Source organism: Dreissena polymorpha, chromosome 15 (genome assembly GCF_020536995.1).
Source record: "Dreissena polymorpha isolate Duluth1 chromosome 15, UMN_Dpol_1.0, whole genome shotgun sequence".
Taxonomy (NCBI): Eukaryota; Metazoa; Mollusca; class Bivalvia; order Myida; family Dreissenidae; genus Dreissena; species Dreissena polymorpha.
The window spans coordinates 31,607,208-31,620,227 of NC_068369.1; the positions used below are offsets into that span (position 1 = coordinate 31,607,208).

The window sequence follows — 13,020 nt, forward strand, 5'->3', positions numbered from 1 at the left end:
GAAATATTGGTTTGAAAGCTCATCATATGTGTCAGTCACTATAAACCGAATGTCATTATGAACTTGCCTAAAATACCAACATACAGGACAAAGATCCGTAACATGCTTGCATAAGATAGATTGTAAGTTCCTTAATTTTAAGTAAATACTTTGTCATAACCTGTGTACCATAATTGCAACGTTGCGATGCCAGTTAGTAGCAGTTGCAGGTAATTGATCTCTCGACAACTGTCAATCAGATTCTTATCTAAATCTCGATCGACCAATCAGCGATCGATAAATCGTGCGCGCCGGTTGCCAACGACTTGTCCGCCATTTTATAGACAAGCCGAATGCCTAGTTCTTATTTATTCGACGAGTTTCGTTTATTTTGTTTGAAAAATTGGAAATGAAATATAAAGAAACGGTGTAAATAAGTTTTATGTACATGTAGATAGATATAGAGAAAATGATTAGTATTTTATACAGAAACATTACCCATTTCGAATCATACAAAATGAAGTGCTGTTACATGCACTACAAATCTGTTAACCAATTGTAAATATCTCAACTGACATCGATGAGAAATCCAATATATAATTTTCTTTATGTTGGCATGTGGGGTCTCATGTTTAGGTCTTCATGTGTGTACACAAAGAAATATATATATTGGATGAAACCTACAAGCCACCATTTATTTCAATGTTCTATGTGCTACAAATATACAAAATTTCATTTGTATTTGCAAAATTCCTATGACGTGGTGTTGAAAGTGCAAACTATTTTGTTGCATGTTTTTGCCAGGCTATATTCATTATAAAACTAGCAATGCTTTACATATTTGCATCCTTTTAGTTTCGTTTAATTTAAAACACTCTAGTTTGAAATGAATTAGTTTCCTGTTTAGTTACACCTCAGAAAGCAAAGATTTAAAGGATGTTTATTGGAGTCACTTGGTCGGTCACTCTGCACAGGTTTGATTTGTGGTAATATATTTTCAGATCTCTCAAGCGATGCAATTAAAGATTAAAACATGTCATCAAATCATGTTTGATCGTTTTGTTAGATCAATATTGTAGTTGTCTGCAGACTGGGTGACAGGAAATTGTGACTTGTACAATGGTTAAATTACTTTTCATAAGCATCTTACAAGGAAAGTATATGTACAACAACAATTAACACCACTCCCATTTTGTGTGCTACATATGTACTGGTCAATTGGCTTGTACAATAAAACTGGGAGAAATAATGCAAAATTATATTTTGCTGCAGCAATACTGTATGGTGTCTAATAACTAATGATATTTACAAGTAGTATAAATGGGTGTAAAATTCCTATGACCGACTAGTCTGAAACGTAGCACACCCAATGGGAGTGGTGTTCATTGTTGTTGTAAATATACTTTCCTTGTCAGGTGCTTATGAATAATTGGTCTATACAATGAAATATACTTTCCTTGTCAGGTGCTAATGAATAATTGGACTATACAATGAAATATACTTTCCTTGTCAGGCGCTTATGAATAATTGGACTATACAATGAGGAAAGTCAATACAATGGCTTTGCACTTTAATCAAGTCGAATTAAGTTCCTTACTTTCTTAGTGATCACTTTCCTCTTTTTTAAAGATGATTGTTCAAACTTTTAAAGCATTATTATCAAGTGAAAAACTATGTTGACAATTTAAGCCATTCCTATACTCTTTTGCAAAATTTGGAGTCACACTACAGTACATGTAGTATGAAAGTTTAAATGTTGGTGAATGTTGAATCAACAAATTGAATTATTACTATTCAATATAAAAATTTTATCTTAGTATGCATACAGTTCTAAATAAAGTAAGGGTTGAATTTAAAATTTATACAAGTTCACATACTTTAGCAAACCTATTTGTATGTATACATTTGAACTCAATCTGCCAATGTAACCATTTGCTTATTGAACAACAAAAGTTTAAACCAATAATCGGTAAACTAAGTCTGTGATGTATTTTCAAGCAGCTACTGTTCAATTAATTTATGATCTGAGTAGATTAAATGTCAAAGTCAACCCTATTCCACAATCAGAGGCAAAGTGAATATGGCTATATGTAAACAGCATCAAACCAGAACAGTATGGCAGTCTGTTCAGGTTTTATGCTGTGTGCTGCTCGTCAGTTTTTAAGGGTTGGAAATGAAGCCTTAAAAACTTGAATTTAGTAAGAAAGATATTTAATTAAATGTAACTTTCTACCGCACTTCAAACATGTCTAAATATGTATCTAAGTGGTGAAGAGTTAAATGTCAAATTCGACCCTATACCACAGTGATTATAAAAGACGCTACATTAAATGTGATATCAGTGAACACTATCAAACAACTATGTTTGTTTGTCCACCGGACTATATCTGTCTTAATGGTACAAGTACAGGTAATTCCCATCAACTTTGTTCTATTAAACATGTATGTGGCATTTTTACTGCAAAATAATCAATTCATAGTCAGTGTTTAGTTGCAGTTATTGAACATGAAGTTATAATATTCGAACACTTTGAACAATAAATCTACAAATATGAACTGCTCCTTTAAATATATAACATGTAGGTTATCATCTTTCTCTTAAATCCAAAAACAAAAGACGTCTGTCAAAATAAATGTAACAGGTGCATGGGTTTTAGTTATGAATGTATCCTTAATTTAATAGATAATTATAAACCTTTTCTAAAGCTTTTCATTGCAAATATGTGTATTTCTAACATAGTGGTACATGCAACTCCAGATAAATAATTTAGAGGAATTTAATTTTACAGTTTCCAACGCGGAAATGTGGTCTTTACAAGTCCGAATGGAAGCTTTAATATGCAGAAAAACCAAAATAACCAAAATCCCCCTTATAGAAAATAAATTTATTTCAGAAACTGAAATCTCATATAAGCAATATTAATTATGAATTATATCACGTGTATATGTCAACTGATAGCGAATATTGATATTTGCGTAACTTAAAGAGATCAACGTTATAAAGAGCTTTTTTATGTCAGAAACAAGCGCAAACTATTGTGTGTTACTATTTTAATCAAATCGTATTGATACCACCTTTTTGTTTGTCTGCACTGTTATACATAATACCATGGGGGATTTCTGTATCCGGAGTCAAAAAGCGTGTAAAACAAAATTCCAGTCATAAAGCGCTATTCGTGTCAAATACATGTTCACATAATGTTTCGTTTGTTTTTTCGCATTTTTTTAAATTTATTACTAATACCACCATTACACGTAGTAACCGGTTAGATTCCAGTAAGGGCGCATGCGTTTGGGATCGTGTTTAAAGTACATAAACATCCGCTATACACAGTTTATGTTCTTTATACACTTACATTCTTTTGCATTTGCATAATAAATATGTGACACACATCTCTTTAACCAGTGTTATAGGGCATGACAAATGTCCATTAAAATCATCCAAAAAATCGCGTAATCAATAGGCAACCTATAGGAAAATAATTTACTTTGGTGTTAGCTTGTCTAGGTGTTCTAACCGCTGAGCCAAGTGACTAAGTGGGCGGAACGATCATCGTCCAGGCGAGATGTATAATGAGATGAAACCCCTGTGGAGATCCCCATCTTATCAGATGAATAAACGGGTTCAGTGCTGAAAACATGGTATTACTATCCAAACAAATACCTTTTAATAAATGTTTATTTACAGATCTTTGTTCAGACTGGTTATTATTGTTAAATTGTGGCAATACCATTTAACAAATATGCTTTCTTCAAAACAATGTGTATGACTAAAACTAAAACTAAAACTCTAAATTAAACTAAAACAATTAACAAGAAGAAAATATGAAGACGAAGAAAGCAAAGATACAAATTAATAGTAACTTTTTTTTTTCTCACTGTTAAGCAATAGAACTAGCATTTATCGCCACTGAAAAAGGGATCTTTATTACACGTTGTGCTCCACAACAATTACATTGCTAAAGTTTTACACAAGAAGTCCAATTAGATGTTGACTCTCAAGGAAACTAAGGCATGTTAAAACTGTTGATTATGACAAAATGTTGTTTTAGTAAAAATTAGTACAAAAGCGTCGGTAATAAAATATAGAGAGTATGGCCTTTAATAATCCGGCTCAATGTTACAGTATTCGAATCGCAGGACAAATTTGATAGTTTGCGTTGTAACATTAACATAGAAAATATGAAAAAGCAGTAGCAATTGTAGTAATAGTAGTAGAAAGAGCATTGTTGATATAATTGTTACTAATAGTAGCAGAAGCAGAAGAGCAGGAGCAGAAGCAGAAGCAGAAGCAGAGGCTGAAGCAGTAGCAGTAGCAGTAGCTGTAGCAGTAGCAGTAGCAGTAGCAGTAGCAGTAGCAATAGCAGTAGTAGTAGCAGCAGCAGATGCAGACGCAGGAGCAGCAGCAGCAGCAGTAGTAGTAGCAGTAGCAGTAGACGTAGAAGTAGAAGTAGAACTAGCAGTAGCATTAGCATAGCAATAGCAGCAGCAGCATAAGCAGAAACAGTAGCAGTAGCAGTAGCAGAAGAGCAGAAGCAGTAGCAGTATCAGTAGCAGCATAATACATGCACTAAATGTTCATATACTACTGAAATATAATAATTCATTTTTGATATCCTACACAGCCAGTGTCCAGTCACCTGAGAGACAAGTTTTTTATTGTGGGCCAATATATCGTGTTTAACTACCAGTTCACCGACTGGACCACCACATGGTACGAGGATTAACAGATAAACTATGCCTTTGATTAATTATGCACTGAGAGACAATCGACACTTTAACTAACTGAAAAATTTGGGATTTGTGATTTGTGTGTATCTTACTTGAATTATCTAGCCAAATTCAAAAACTAGTATATAGCATCATCATTATCATGGGCAACAACATAATCATATATCCTTTCTGTTATAATCATATCACCCTCACAATACATGTATGCCTGAGCGTTATGTGCATATTAATACTACAGCAACATTTACAAAACTAATTGCATGACAACCACTAAAGCTTTCATACCGCTTCTTTGAACAGTTGATTCAGATTGATCTCATTTTATATCATGGCATTAATAAGAGATAACTTTCAATCAACTAAACTATAGTTTGATGCTTCATACACAGCGATTTAAATACAAAAAAAGTGGCGAACAAATTAATTGGGATTAATGAAAATGTATACGATTCAAATAATCCAACTTATATGATTCTAGATTTACTTTCAAAGTGTCGCTCAACATATTTTTAAGTTATATCATTTACTAGGGATACGATTTAGATAATTTCCGAAATCCAATAAAAATGGTGTTTGTATGACAAATTAAAAGCTACTCGACATTGAAGGTATGCAACTCATAAGCATTTAAATACGTGTATATCTTCTTCAGATATTCTGTGTCATACTATCAACGTCATCCTAATAAGTTGTTGTATAACAAAATAAACACCTATTACAATTTTTTTTAACCTATTTAGCGTTATGATAATGATTTTATTTTCAGCATTTGTCTGCATTTAAATCTTGTATAGAAAATATGTTCACAAATACGTACGTTTAATAGTTATTGAAGTGAACACTTGGGAACGAATTAAGTTGTTGAATTATAATAAACAAGTTTAACAATATGTGTACATTAATGTAAAATCTTTTGAAAATTACATTTGAGATAATGTCGTTAGGTGATGCTATTTCTAGTCAAAATATGTGTTTGTATAGAATGTTTTTGTTCATCACTCCAAGTGTAAATTAATTGGAGAATTAATAGTAAAACAATAGAAAGTCAACACAAATAATGTTACATATAATTGACTTAGTCGGGCATTTTATAACAATAGAAATTTCAAATTTCACCGCCATAAAAAAATACGTATTTATCACGGTTACGGCCCAAATAAGAGGAACGTGTGACATATTAAATTGGCAACAATAACCCTGTTCAAATCTTAGAAATTCAGTAAATAAGAGATTCGGTTTACTTGAACCCTAGGGAATTTTAAAACTGATAATTATTGCATTATGTTGTTATGTTCAAATTGTCACGTTCATGTATGTTGTTTATGTATGCATTGAACACCATAAACACTACTGTAATTTCTCTTATTTGTCGGACATTGTTAATTTTCCTTTTAAGCCATAATTATTTTTGTTCGTGATTCTAAAATTTAGGACATACGGATTTTGTCCATCATTAAAGACTCTTTATATTCGGGCAGTCAATTTTACAGCTCTATTTTATTAGATTTTGGCGCTGTTTTCGCTTATCTGGTGACCCTTCGATCATGTATTTTTACAGCTGGATTCAAGTAATACAACTTGGCAGATTTATGTCTAAGGGCAACGGGCCATTATATTTTTGTTATTGGGAAAATTACCATGTATACCTGTAATAAACAATGGTTTCTTCCAACAACGTTTGAGTAATATCGTATTAAGAAAGCCAAAGTTTTTACTTTTTATATATACTTTCAGGTGATTTGCAAAGATTTTAATTTGTTTTTATTGAAAAGCAGAGAACGAGGAGTAAAACAATATGTAATTATTGTACATTGATATATTATTTCTATTTCAATAAGATATTTGACAAACGAGCATAGCATACTCGTTTCTACATTTTCAGACACTTGTATTTATAATTAATATTCGTATCTAAATTTTCGGACGCGAAAGCAATAATTGTAATCGTCAGGAAACTTCGAATAATTTCGGTATATGGTACAAGCAGGTTATATTTAAATTGTTTCAACCATTACTAAAATATAAAATAAAAATTGACACAATGTATTTTTCCCTCGAATTCAATAAAATATAAATGAAATATGGATTAACAATAAAAATTACATGGAGTAAATTATATTGATTACTTATTATTGAAATCTTGCAAAGCAACGCATTATTCAGCTGATTAAAAAGATTATGATACAATGAAGTATATAGTATGCCAATGTATTGTGAGACTGGAATACCTCATGTTGGAATGCAAACTTATGGTATATTTATGTATGTTCACCATTGCAGGCTAGAAGCGTTTCGTAAATGTTGTTGTTGTTGCTGTTATAAGTAATGCAACAACACCAATCACAACAATTCAAGCACAATCAGACAAATGCTACAGCTTTGTACGTCTGGGTATTCCGACAAAAACCCTCCCGGACAAAAACCCTCACGTCATTTTCATAGGGGGCTGACAAAAACCCTCCCATGAAAAAAACGGAGCCGGATAAGAACCCTCCCATGAAAAATCGGGGGGCGGAAAAAAGCCCTCTCGCGAAAACATCTATCCTATATGAAATGGTAGTTAAATTTAATAATTATAATCACAGAATCAATTAAAGCAATTAAACACCGACAAATGTAATTGCTTAACACAATGTTGCACTCATTAATCAGAAAAACTGTATACATGAAGATGATATGGTAGTTAATTGATAGTGTTAATTTTTATTAGTTTAATCACAGAATCATTTCAAGTGTTGCTTGTACTTCTGCTGCTTACAAACGATTTGAAACAAACATAATATAGATGTTTGTGATTACAGATTTAGATAAACTTAAAATCTTGAAGCATGGTATTAATTGAAGATTATTTTAATTTATGTTTAAAAGCGTTTGCTGCTCTGTTCATGACCAGCAACATTAAAAAAGAGAAAAAATACACCATTTTATGATGTAATTTAATTTGTATTGTATTGTTTATTTGTTTATGGTCACGGGGATTTTGATGAATATGTTTGGATAACGGAGTGTGTCTAGATGACATATACCGGTACCCTTGTCAATATTTGTATCAATTGCAATAAAGCGCATAAATTAAACAGGCCCTAATACAGACACAATTCTTATCGGAATCTTAAGTAGCAAACTCTAATAATCAATTAGATTTGATATAAGTCATAATAAAAAGGCAAGTCATCCGAATTCACTGCAAAAAGTAGCTGAGAGAAAGCTTTTACGGTTGTTGAAGTTTTTAATTGTTACTGTTGTTATTGCTGTATTATTTACATGCGTTGTATAGTGTTTATGAAAAAAAATGACTTTATATAAAATAGGTGATGTTATGCAGTACGTGAAAAATGATTGATAGGATTTTATATTTATCGTCGTTGATGTGTCAGTTGTTGCTCTTGATATTGTTGATAATGACGGCGATGACGACGATGATTTCTATAATGATGATGATAACAATGATGATGACGACGACGATGATGATGATGATGCTGATGAAGAAGGAGAATAATAATAATAATACGATGGTGATTATAATAATTATGATGATAAGGATAATGATGACGAGGAGGAGGAGGATGAGAATGATAATAATGATGATGCTGATGATGATGCGGAGGACGAAGACCATGTTATTAATGATGATGAAGACGCTGACGATGATGATGTGAATGATGATGATGACGGCGATGACGATAACGATGATGATGATGATAAGGAGGAGGAGCTGTAGGAGGAGGAGCTGGAGGAGGACGATTATGCTGAGAAGGAGGAGGACGAAAAGGAGGAGGTGGTGGAGTAGGAGGAGGAGGACGAGGTGGATGAGGAGGAGGAGGACGAGAAGGAGGACGAGGAGGAGGACAAGCAGGATGACGAGAAGTAGGACAATGAGGAGGACGAGGATGATAACAAGGAGGACGACGAGGAGGAGAACGAGGAACGAGGACGAGGAAAAGGACAAGGAATAAGACGAGGACGACGACGCAAATGACGACAGCAAGGACTACGACGATGCTATTAATGATTATTACGACGGCGACGACAACGACGCCGCCGCGACGACGATCACGACAACGACGATGATGCTGATGAAGGTGATGATTATGAGGATGATGATGATGATGCTGCTGATGCTGCTGCTGCTAATGACGATGATTTAACTTTTGCTGCTCGTGACTGTCCGTCATGGGCAACTATAAGAGTAGGTAAACTATTGCTTGAGAGTGTGTGCATTTTTTATAAATTCGTATTAAATATATTGGTTATGAAACATTATATGTTAACAAAGAGTGTCCATATTAATTCAATGGGACAAAAGTAAATTAACATATGTATCGATAAGCACTTTTATGTGTACGTTATGTTGATAAATAAACTACAAAACGAGAGAAAAACTTTGAGATTAACCCCTTTTCGATTGAGTACGACTTTACCATGTAGAGTAAAAAGTGGACAGCACATATATGTAACTGTAGTTGGATTTTTGCTCAAGGCATTCAACTAACCTATATTTTCTTATATCGATGTTTAATCCAGAATTTCAAAATGTGGGACAATCGGAAGTAAACAGTTAACACGTATAATTTAACATATTGTTGTTAGTGCAACTGTCCCATACCGAATTTTAGAGTCGGATAAACAAAATACAGAGTATAGAATTTGATAATACGGTTCAGTAAAATAGTATCATAATTTATTGTTTAAACAACATAAATGAAATTGCAGTATAATACTGAAGTGAAATAGCTAGGCCTTGTTTCGGTCTGCCGAGAGAAAAAAATAAGATGTTAGATTGTATTTTGGACAGTATACTGTGTATACGTACAAATAGGCATTACTGTTATACAATTAGTCATGTGATAAAATATATTTACGAAAATAAATAATGTCGATTTACTTCCGACACGTGTTCATAGTAATTGGTTATATCATTTGGTTTAAAGCAGGAAGAGTAATTTTCTCCACTACTATTTACATATTTTACTAGCGAATGGTCTGATTATTTTTATATGCAATAACTATCATAGCGCGATATTAAACAGTTCTCATGTATCTTCTTTGATTTACTAATGACTCCTATCACCCTAAATCCTTTAAGTCTTCAGACACAACTTAAATGCATATCGCTTTATTCGACATTTGGCGGCTAAAAACTTATATTAGAAGAACAAAGATTAGTAGATTTGAAAAACGTCAAGTCGAAATATGTATCCATTATTCGTTCAAAGTGACAAATACATTTAAGTTGTTGACAGCTTTTGTTAATCAAATTTTAATACACTGCAGCTATTTCATATGCTGGAAAAGTTATGGCTGAACAAAGCCTTAAAATATATTCTAGTCTACGTCGCTTATTTAATGATGAATACACGGGCATTTAGGCACAATCACACTTGTTTTATTCCGTCATCGAACCTGTTATTCTATTTAAATAAGCAATATGAGGAGTAAACGACTTATACAAATGATGCATTACATTACTCCTTTCTTTAAATTGTAATTGTAATTGTTGTTTAAACGGTAAACCCATAATTTTGCCGTTTATTGACACGTTTGTATAAATCCGTTATTAGTTGTATGTGAGAAAACACCCAAAACATTACTTAAAATTTATGATTAAGCAATCGCCGATAAGGTACAATACGTTAATTACCCGAACTTCATTGTCATTACCATGATCAACATCACGATTATCATTAATATCGTTATCACCATCACCTCGTCCACCTCAACCACACCCATACATTTTTTGTCGATCATCTTACATCCATCAAACTGATACTTGTAATCACTACTATCGTCATCAGAAATATCGGCGTCCATCATATAAATCTTCAAATACGACCACTGCCGCCGCTGCCACAGCTGACGTCGCCATCACTAGAATCCTTGCTACCGCCGCTGCCTCTATCACCATCGCAACAACCCCACCTATACCACTACATGTACCTCTTCCACTACCATTATATCCCTCAGTACATATATCGCCACCACATCCACCGCAGCCGGTGTAACTACCACTATCACTGTTGCAATATTCTTCACCATGATACAACTTATAATCAATTCGCTTGTATTTTCATATAAATACTTTAAAATGATTTTGTTACACACCTATTTTATATACTGTCTCACTTTTCATCAAGACGCGCTGTAATAACTCATTTTAGATGAGATGAATGGACTATCTGTACTTGTTGTAAAAAATTTATTGCAGTTACCTATTTTGTTTTTTTTCAAGGGACATTATAAATGAGTATGAAAAACTAATCACAGTAGCGTAGTAGTTAATAAACTTATTAATTGTTATTGTAATACAAAAGCACTAATATTTGTTAATGGATCGGTATCCGCAAGGCAGACAATATTGTATGAAAACTCACTTAGTATAAATGTGAAACAATTTAATCAAAATGCCATTATGCGGAGTGCCTTACAGTATGTGTTAAAATGTGTTTAAATCTAGCGAAATTGTTACAGTACCTTTCTACCGAAACCAATGCTTTCTTATCCCAGTTAGTTTAAAATATTTTTTTTTAAATACCACAGGTTACTTGGCTAACAAATTAATTTGTAAGTTTCACCTGTTTCAATAACAGTATACTTATTTATTATATACAGGGCGTCAACAAAGTCCGAGTTTCATCAACGTAGCGTAAGCACCTTTCCTTTTGATTTATCGCAAGACCCTTGGTCCGCACTCACACTGTCTGCATTAAAAAATATAATGTTGATTATGTTTGTAATAACCTCGTACAGGTTATAAAACTATGCAATTCCTCAATTCGTAAAGTTTAAGTATGATTATAGTAATAGTGTAATGGTTTCCATTTATAAAACAAAAACAAAGACGGTGTACATAAGATATATAAACATATATTAGCAGCTATACGCGATATATCATAGGATAAAATGTTTATTATACACTTTTAACACAATGAATTGGAGTGTTTAACTTCTAACAACGTTATATTGTTAATTGTATTGTACATAGTACGTATCATGTAAAAACATATGATAAAAGTTTGTAGTTTGCATTTTTAAGTTTTTGTACCTTATTAAAAATGAACATATTAGCTGAAAAAATACTTGGTGAATTTTGCTTTATATATTTATTCCAGAATTGGCAAGATCATGTACAATAACACAATGATGGTACAGTTAGACAGCACAATTGAAATCCTTTCACAATCACATAACTATCAACCCGTATTACTCGACTGAAGTTATTATTTGTAAACAATTTGAGGTAGCTTTTGTAACTTCTTGTTTGAGTGTGATTTCTACAATATTCTAGATCCGGATAACACATATACGACCAAGCTACTACAAGAACAAGAACATCATAATCACCTAAAGTGTTTAATATAAATGTAGCTTGTCAAGAAAGTGTCGAATGCAATGCAGACCCATGCCATTATTCAGATGTGATTTTTAAAATAAAATTTTCGAAAAGGAATAGGACATTATCGTTTAAAGTCGGGCCGTCAAACTTGAAAGCGTCTGCAAGAAGATTTTTATTTTCTTGCTTTCTTTTAAATACTATTACACGTAAATTAAAGTACCAACCGTTTGTTTTATAACTGTGCACTACTAGTATGCCTATTCTTGTCTCCCTAGTTGAATTTTCATACCAATATTAGTTTTGTTACTAATACATGTTTGTGTATCAGAACTAAAAACTGTTATGATCTAGTTATGATCTAGTGATGTGTATTTTTTCCAATATGTTCAAAACTGCCATTTGTTAAATGTAAATTGATTAATGGAAATTATACTTAGTAGCAACACCTAGTGAACGAATATATGTCATAGAAACACATATTGAAAATAGTTAAATTAATATCGGCATATCTAGTTTGTTTTCTTAATGATTAACTGTGTGTACTTGCACAAAAGGCACACGGGATCCAGTGGTATTCAATTATGTTGAAAGTATCTTTTGTGAAAAAGTGAACTCTTAAAAATTGTTTTTAGTAACAACTTTTTAGTACGCAAATATCTTTCCATGCGATCTTATAAACACTTATTGAAAATAGTTTTTATATTTACTGTATCTTGTATACTGTTAATCAAACACTGTTTGTATCTTACTTGTTTATGTTTATGCAGATGTTCATTATAACATTTATATATACACAGTTTATACTGTAAAACAAATTGTTTTTAAGAAGGGAAAAAACTATTTCAATGCTAACATAAAAATATCATAGTAAATAAAGATAAAAAAACCCACAAAATCTGTTCAGTGCATAGATAATATGTAGCTGAGCGAAATATATATACCATCTTTATTTAAAAAATCCTGATGTTTACATAACC

At 32.5% G+C, this 13,020-nt stretch overlaps 2 protein-coding genes across 7 annotated transcripts in view; both read right to left on the minus strand.

Moving 5' to 3' along the window:
• LOC127861225 (uncharacterized) overlaps positions 1-13,020 on the minus strand; it is a 323,777-nt gene that overhangs the window by 29,815 nt on the left and 280,942 nt on the right. The gene's annotated exons all lie outside the window — the stretch shown is intronic.
• Positions 1-13,020, minus strand: part of LOC127861230 (uncharacterized) — a 235,241-nt gene that overhangs the window by 29,815 nt on the left and 192,406 nt on the right. The window lies entirely within an intron of this gene.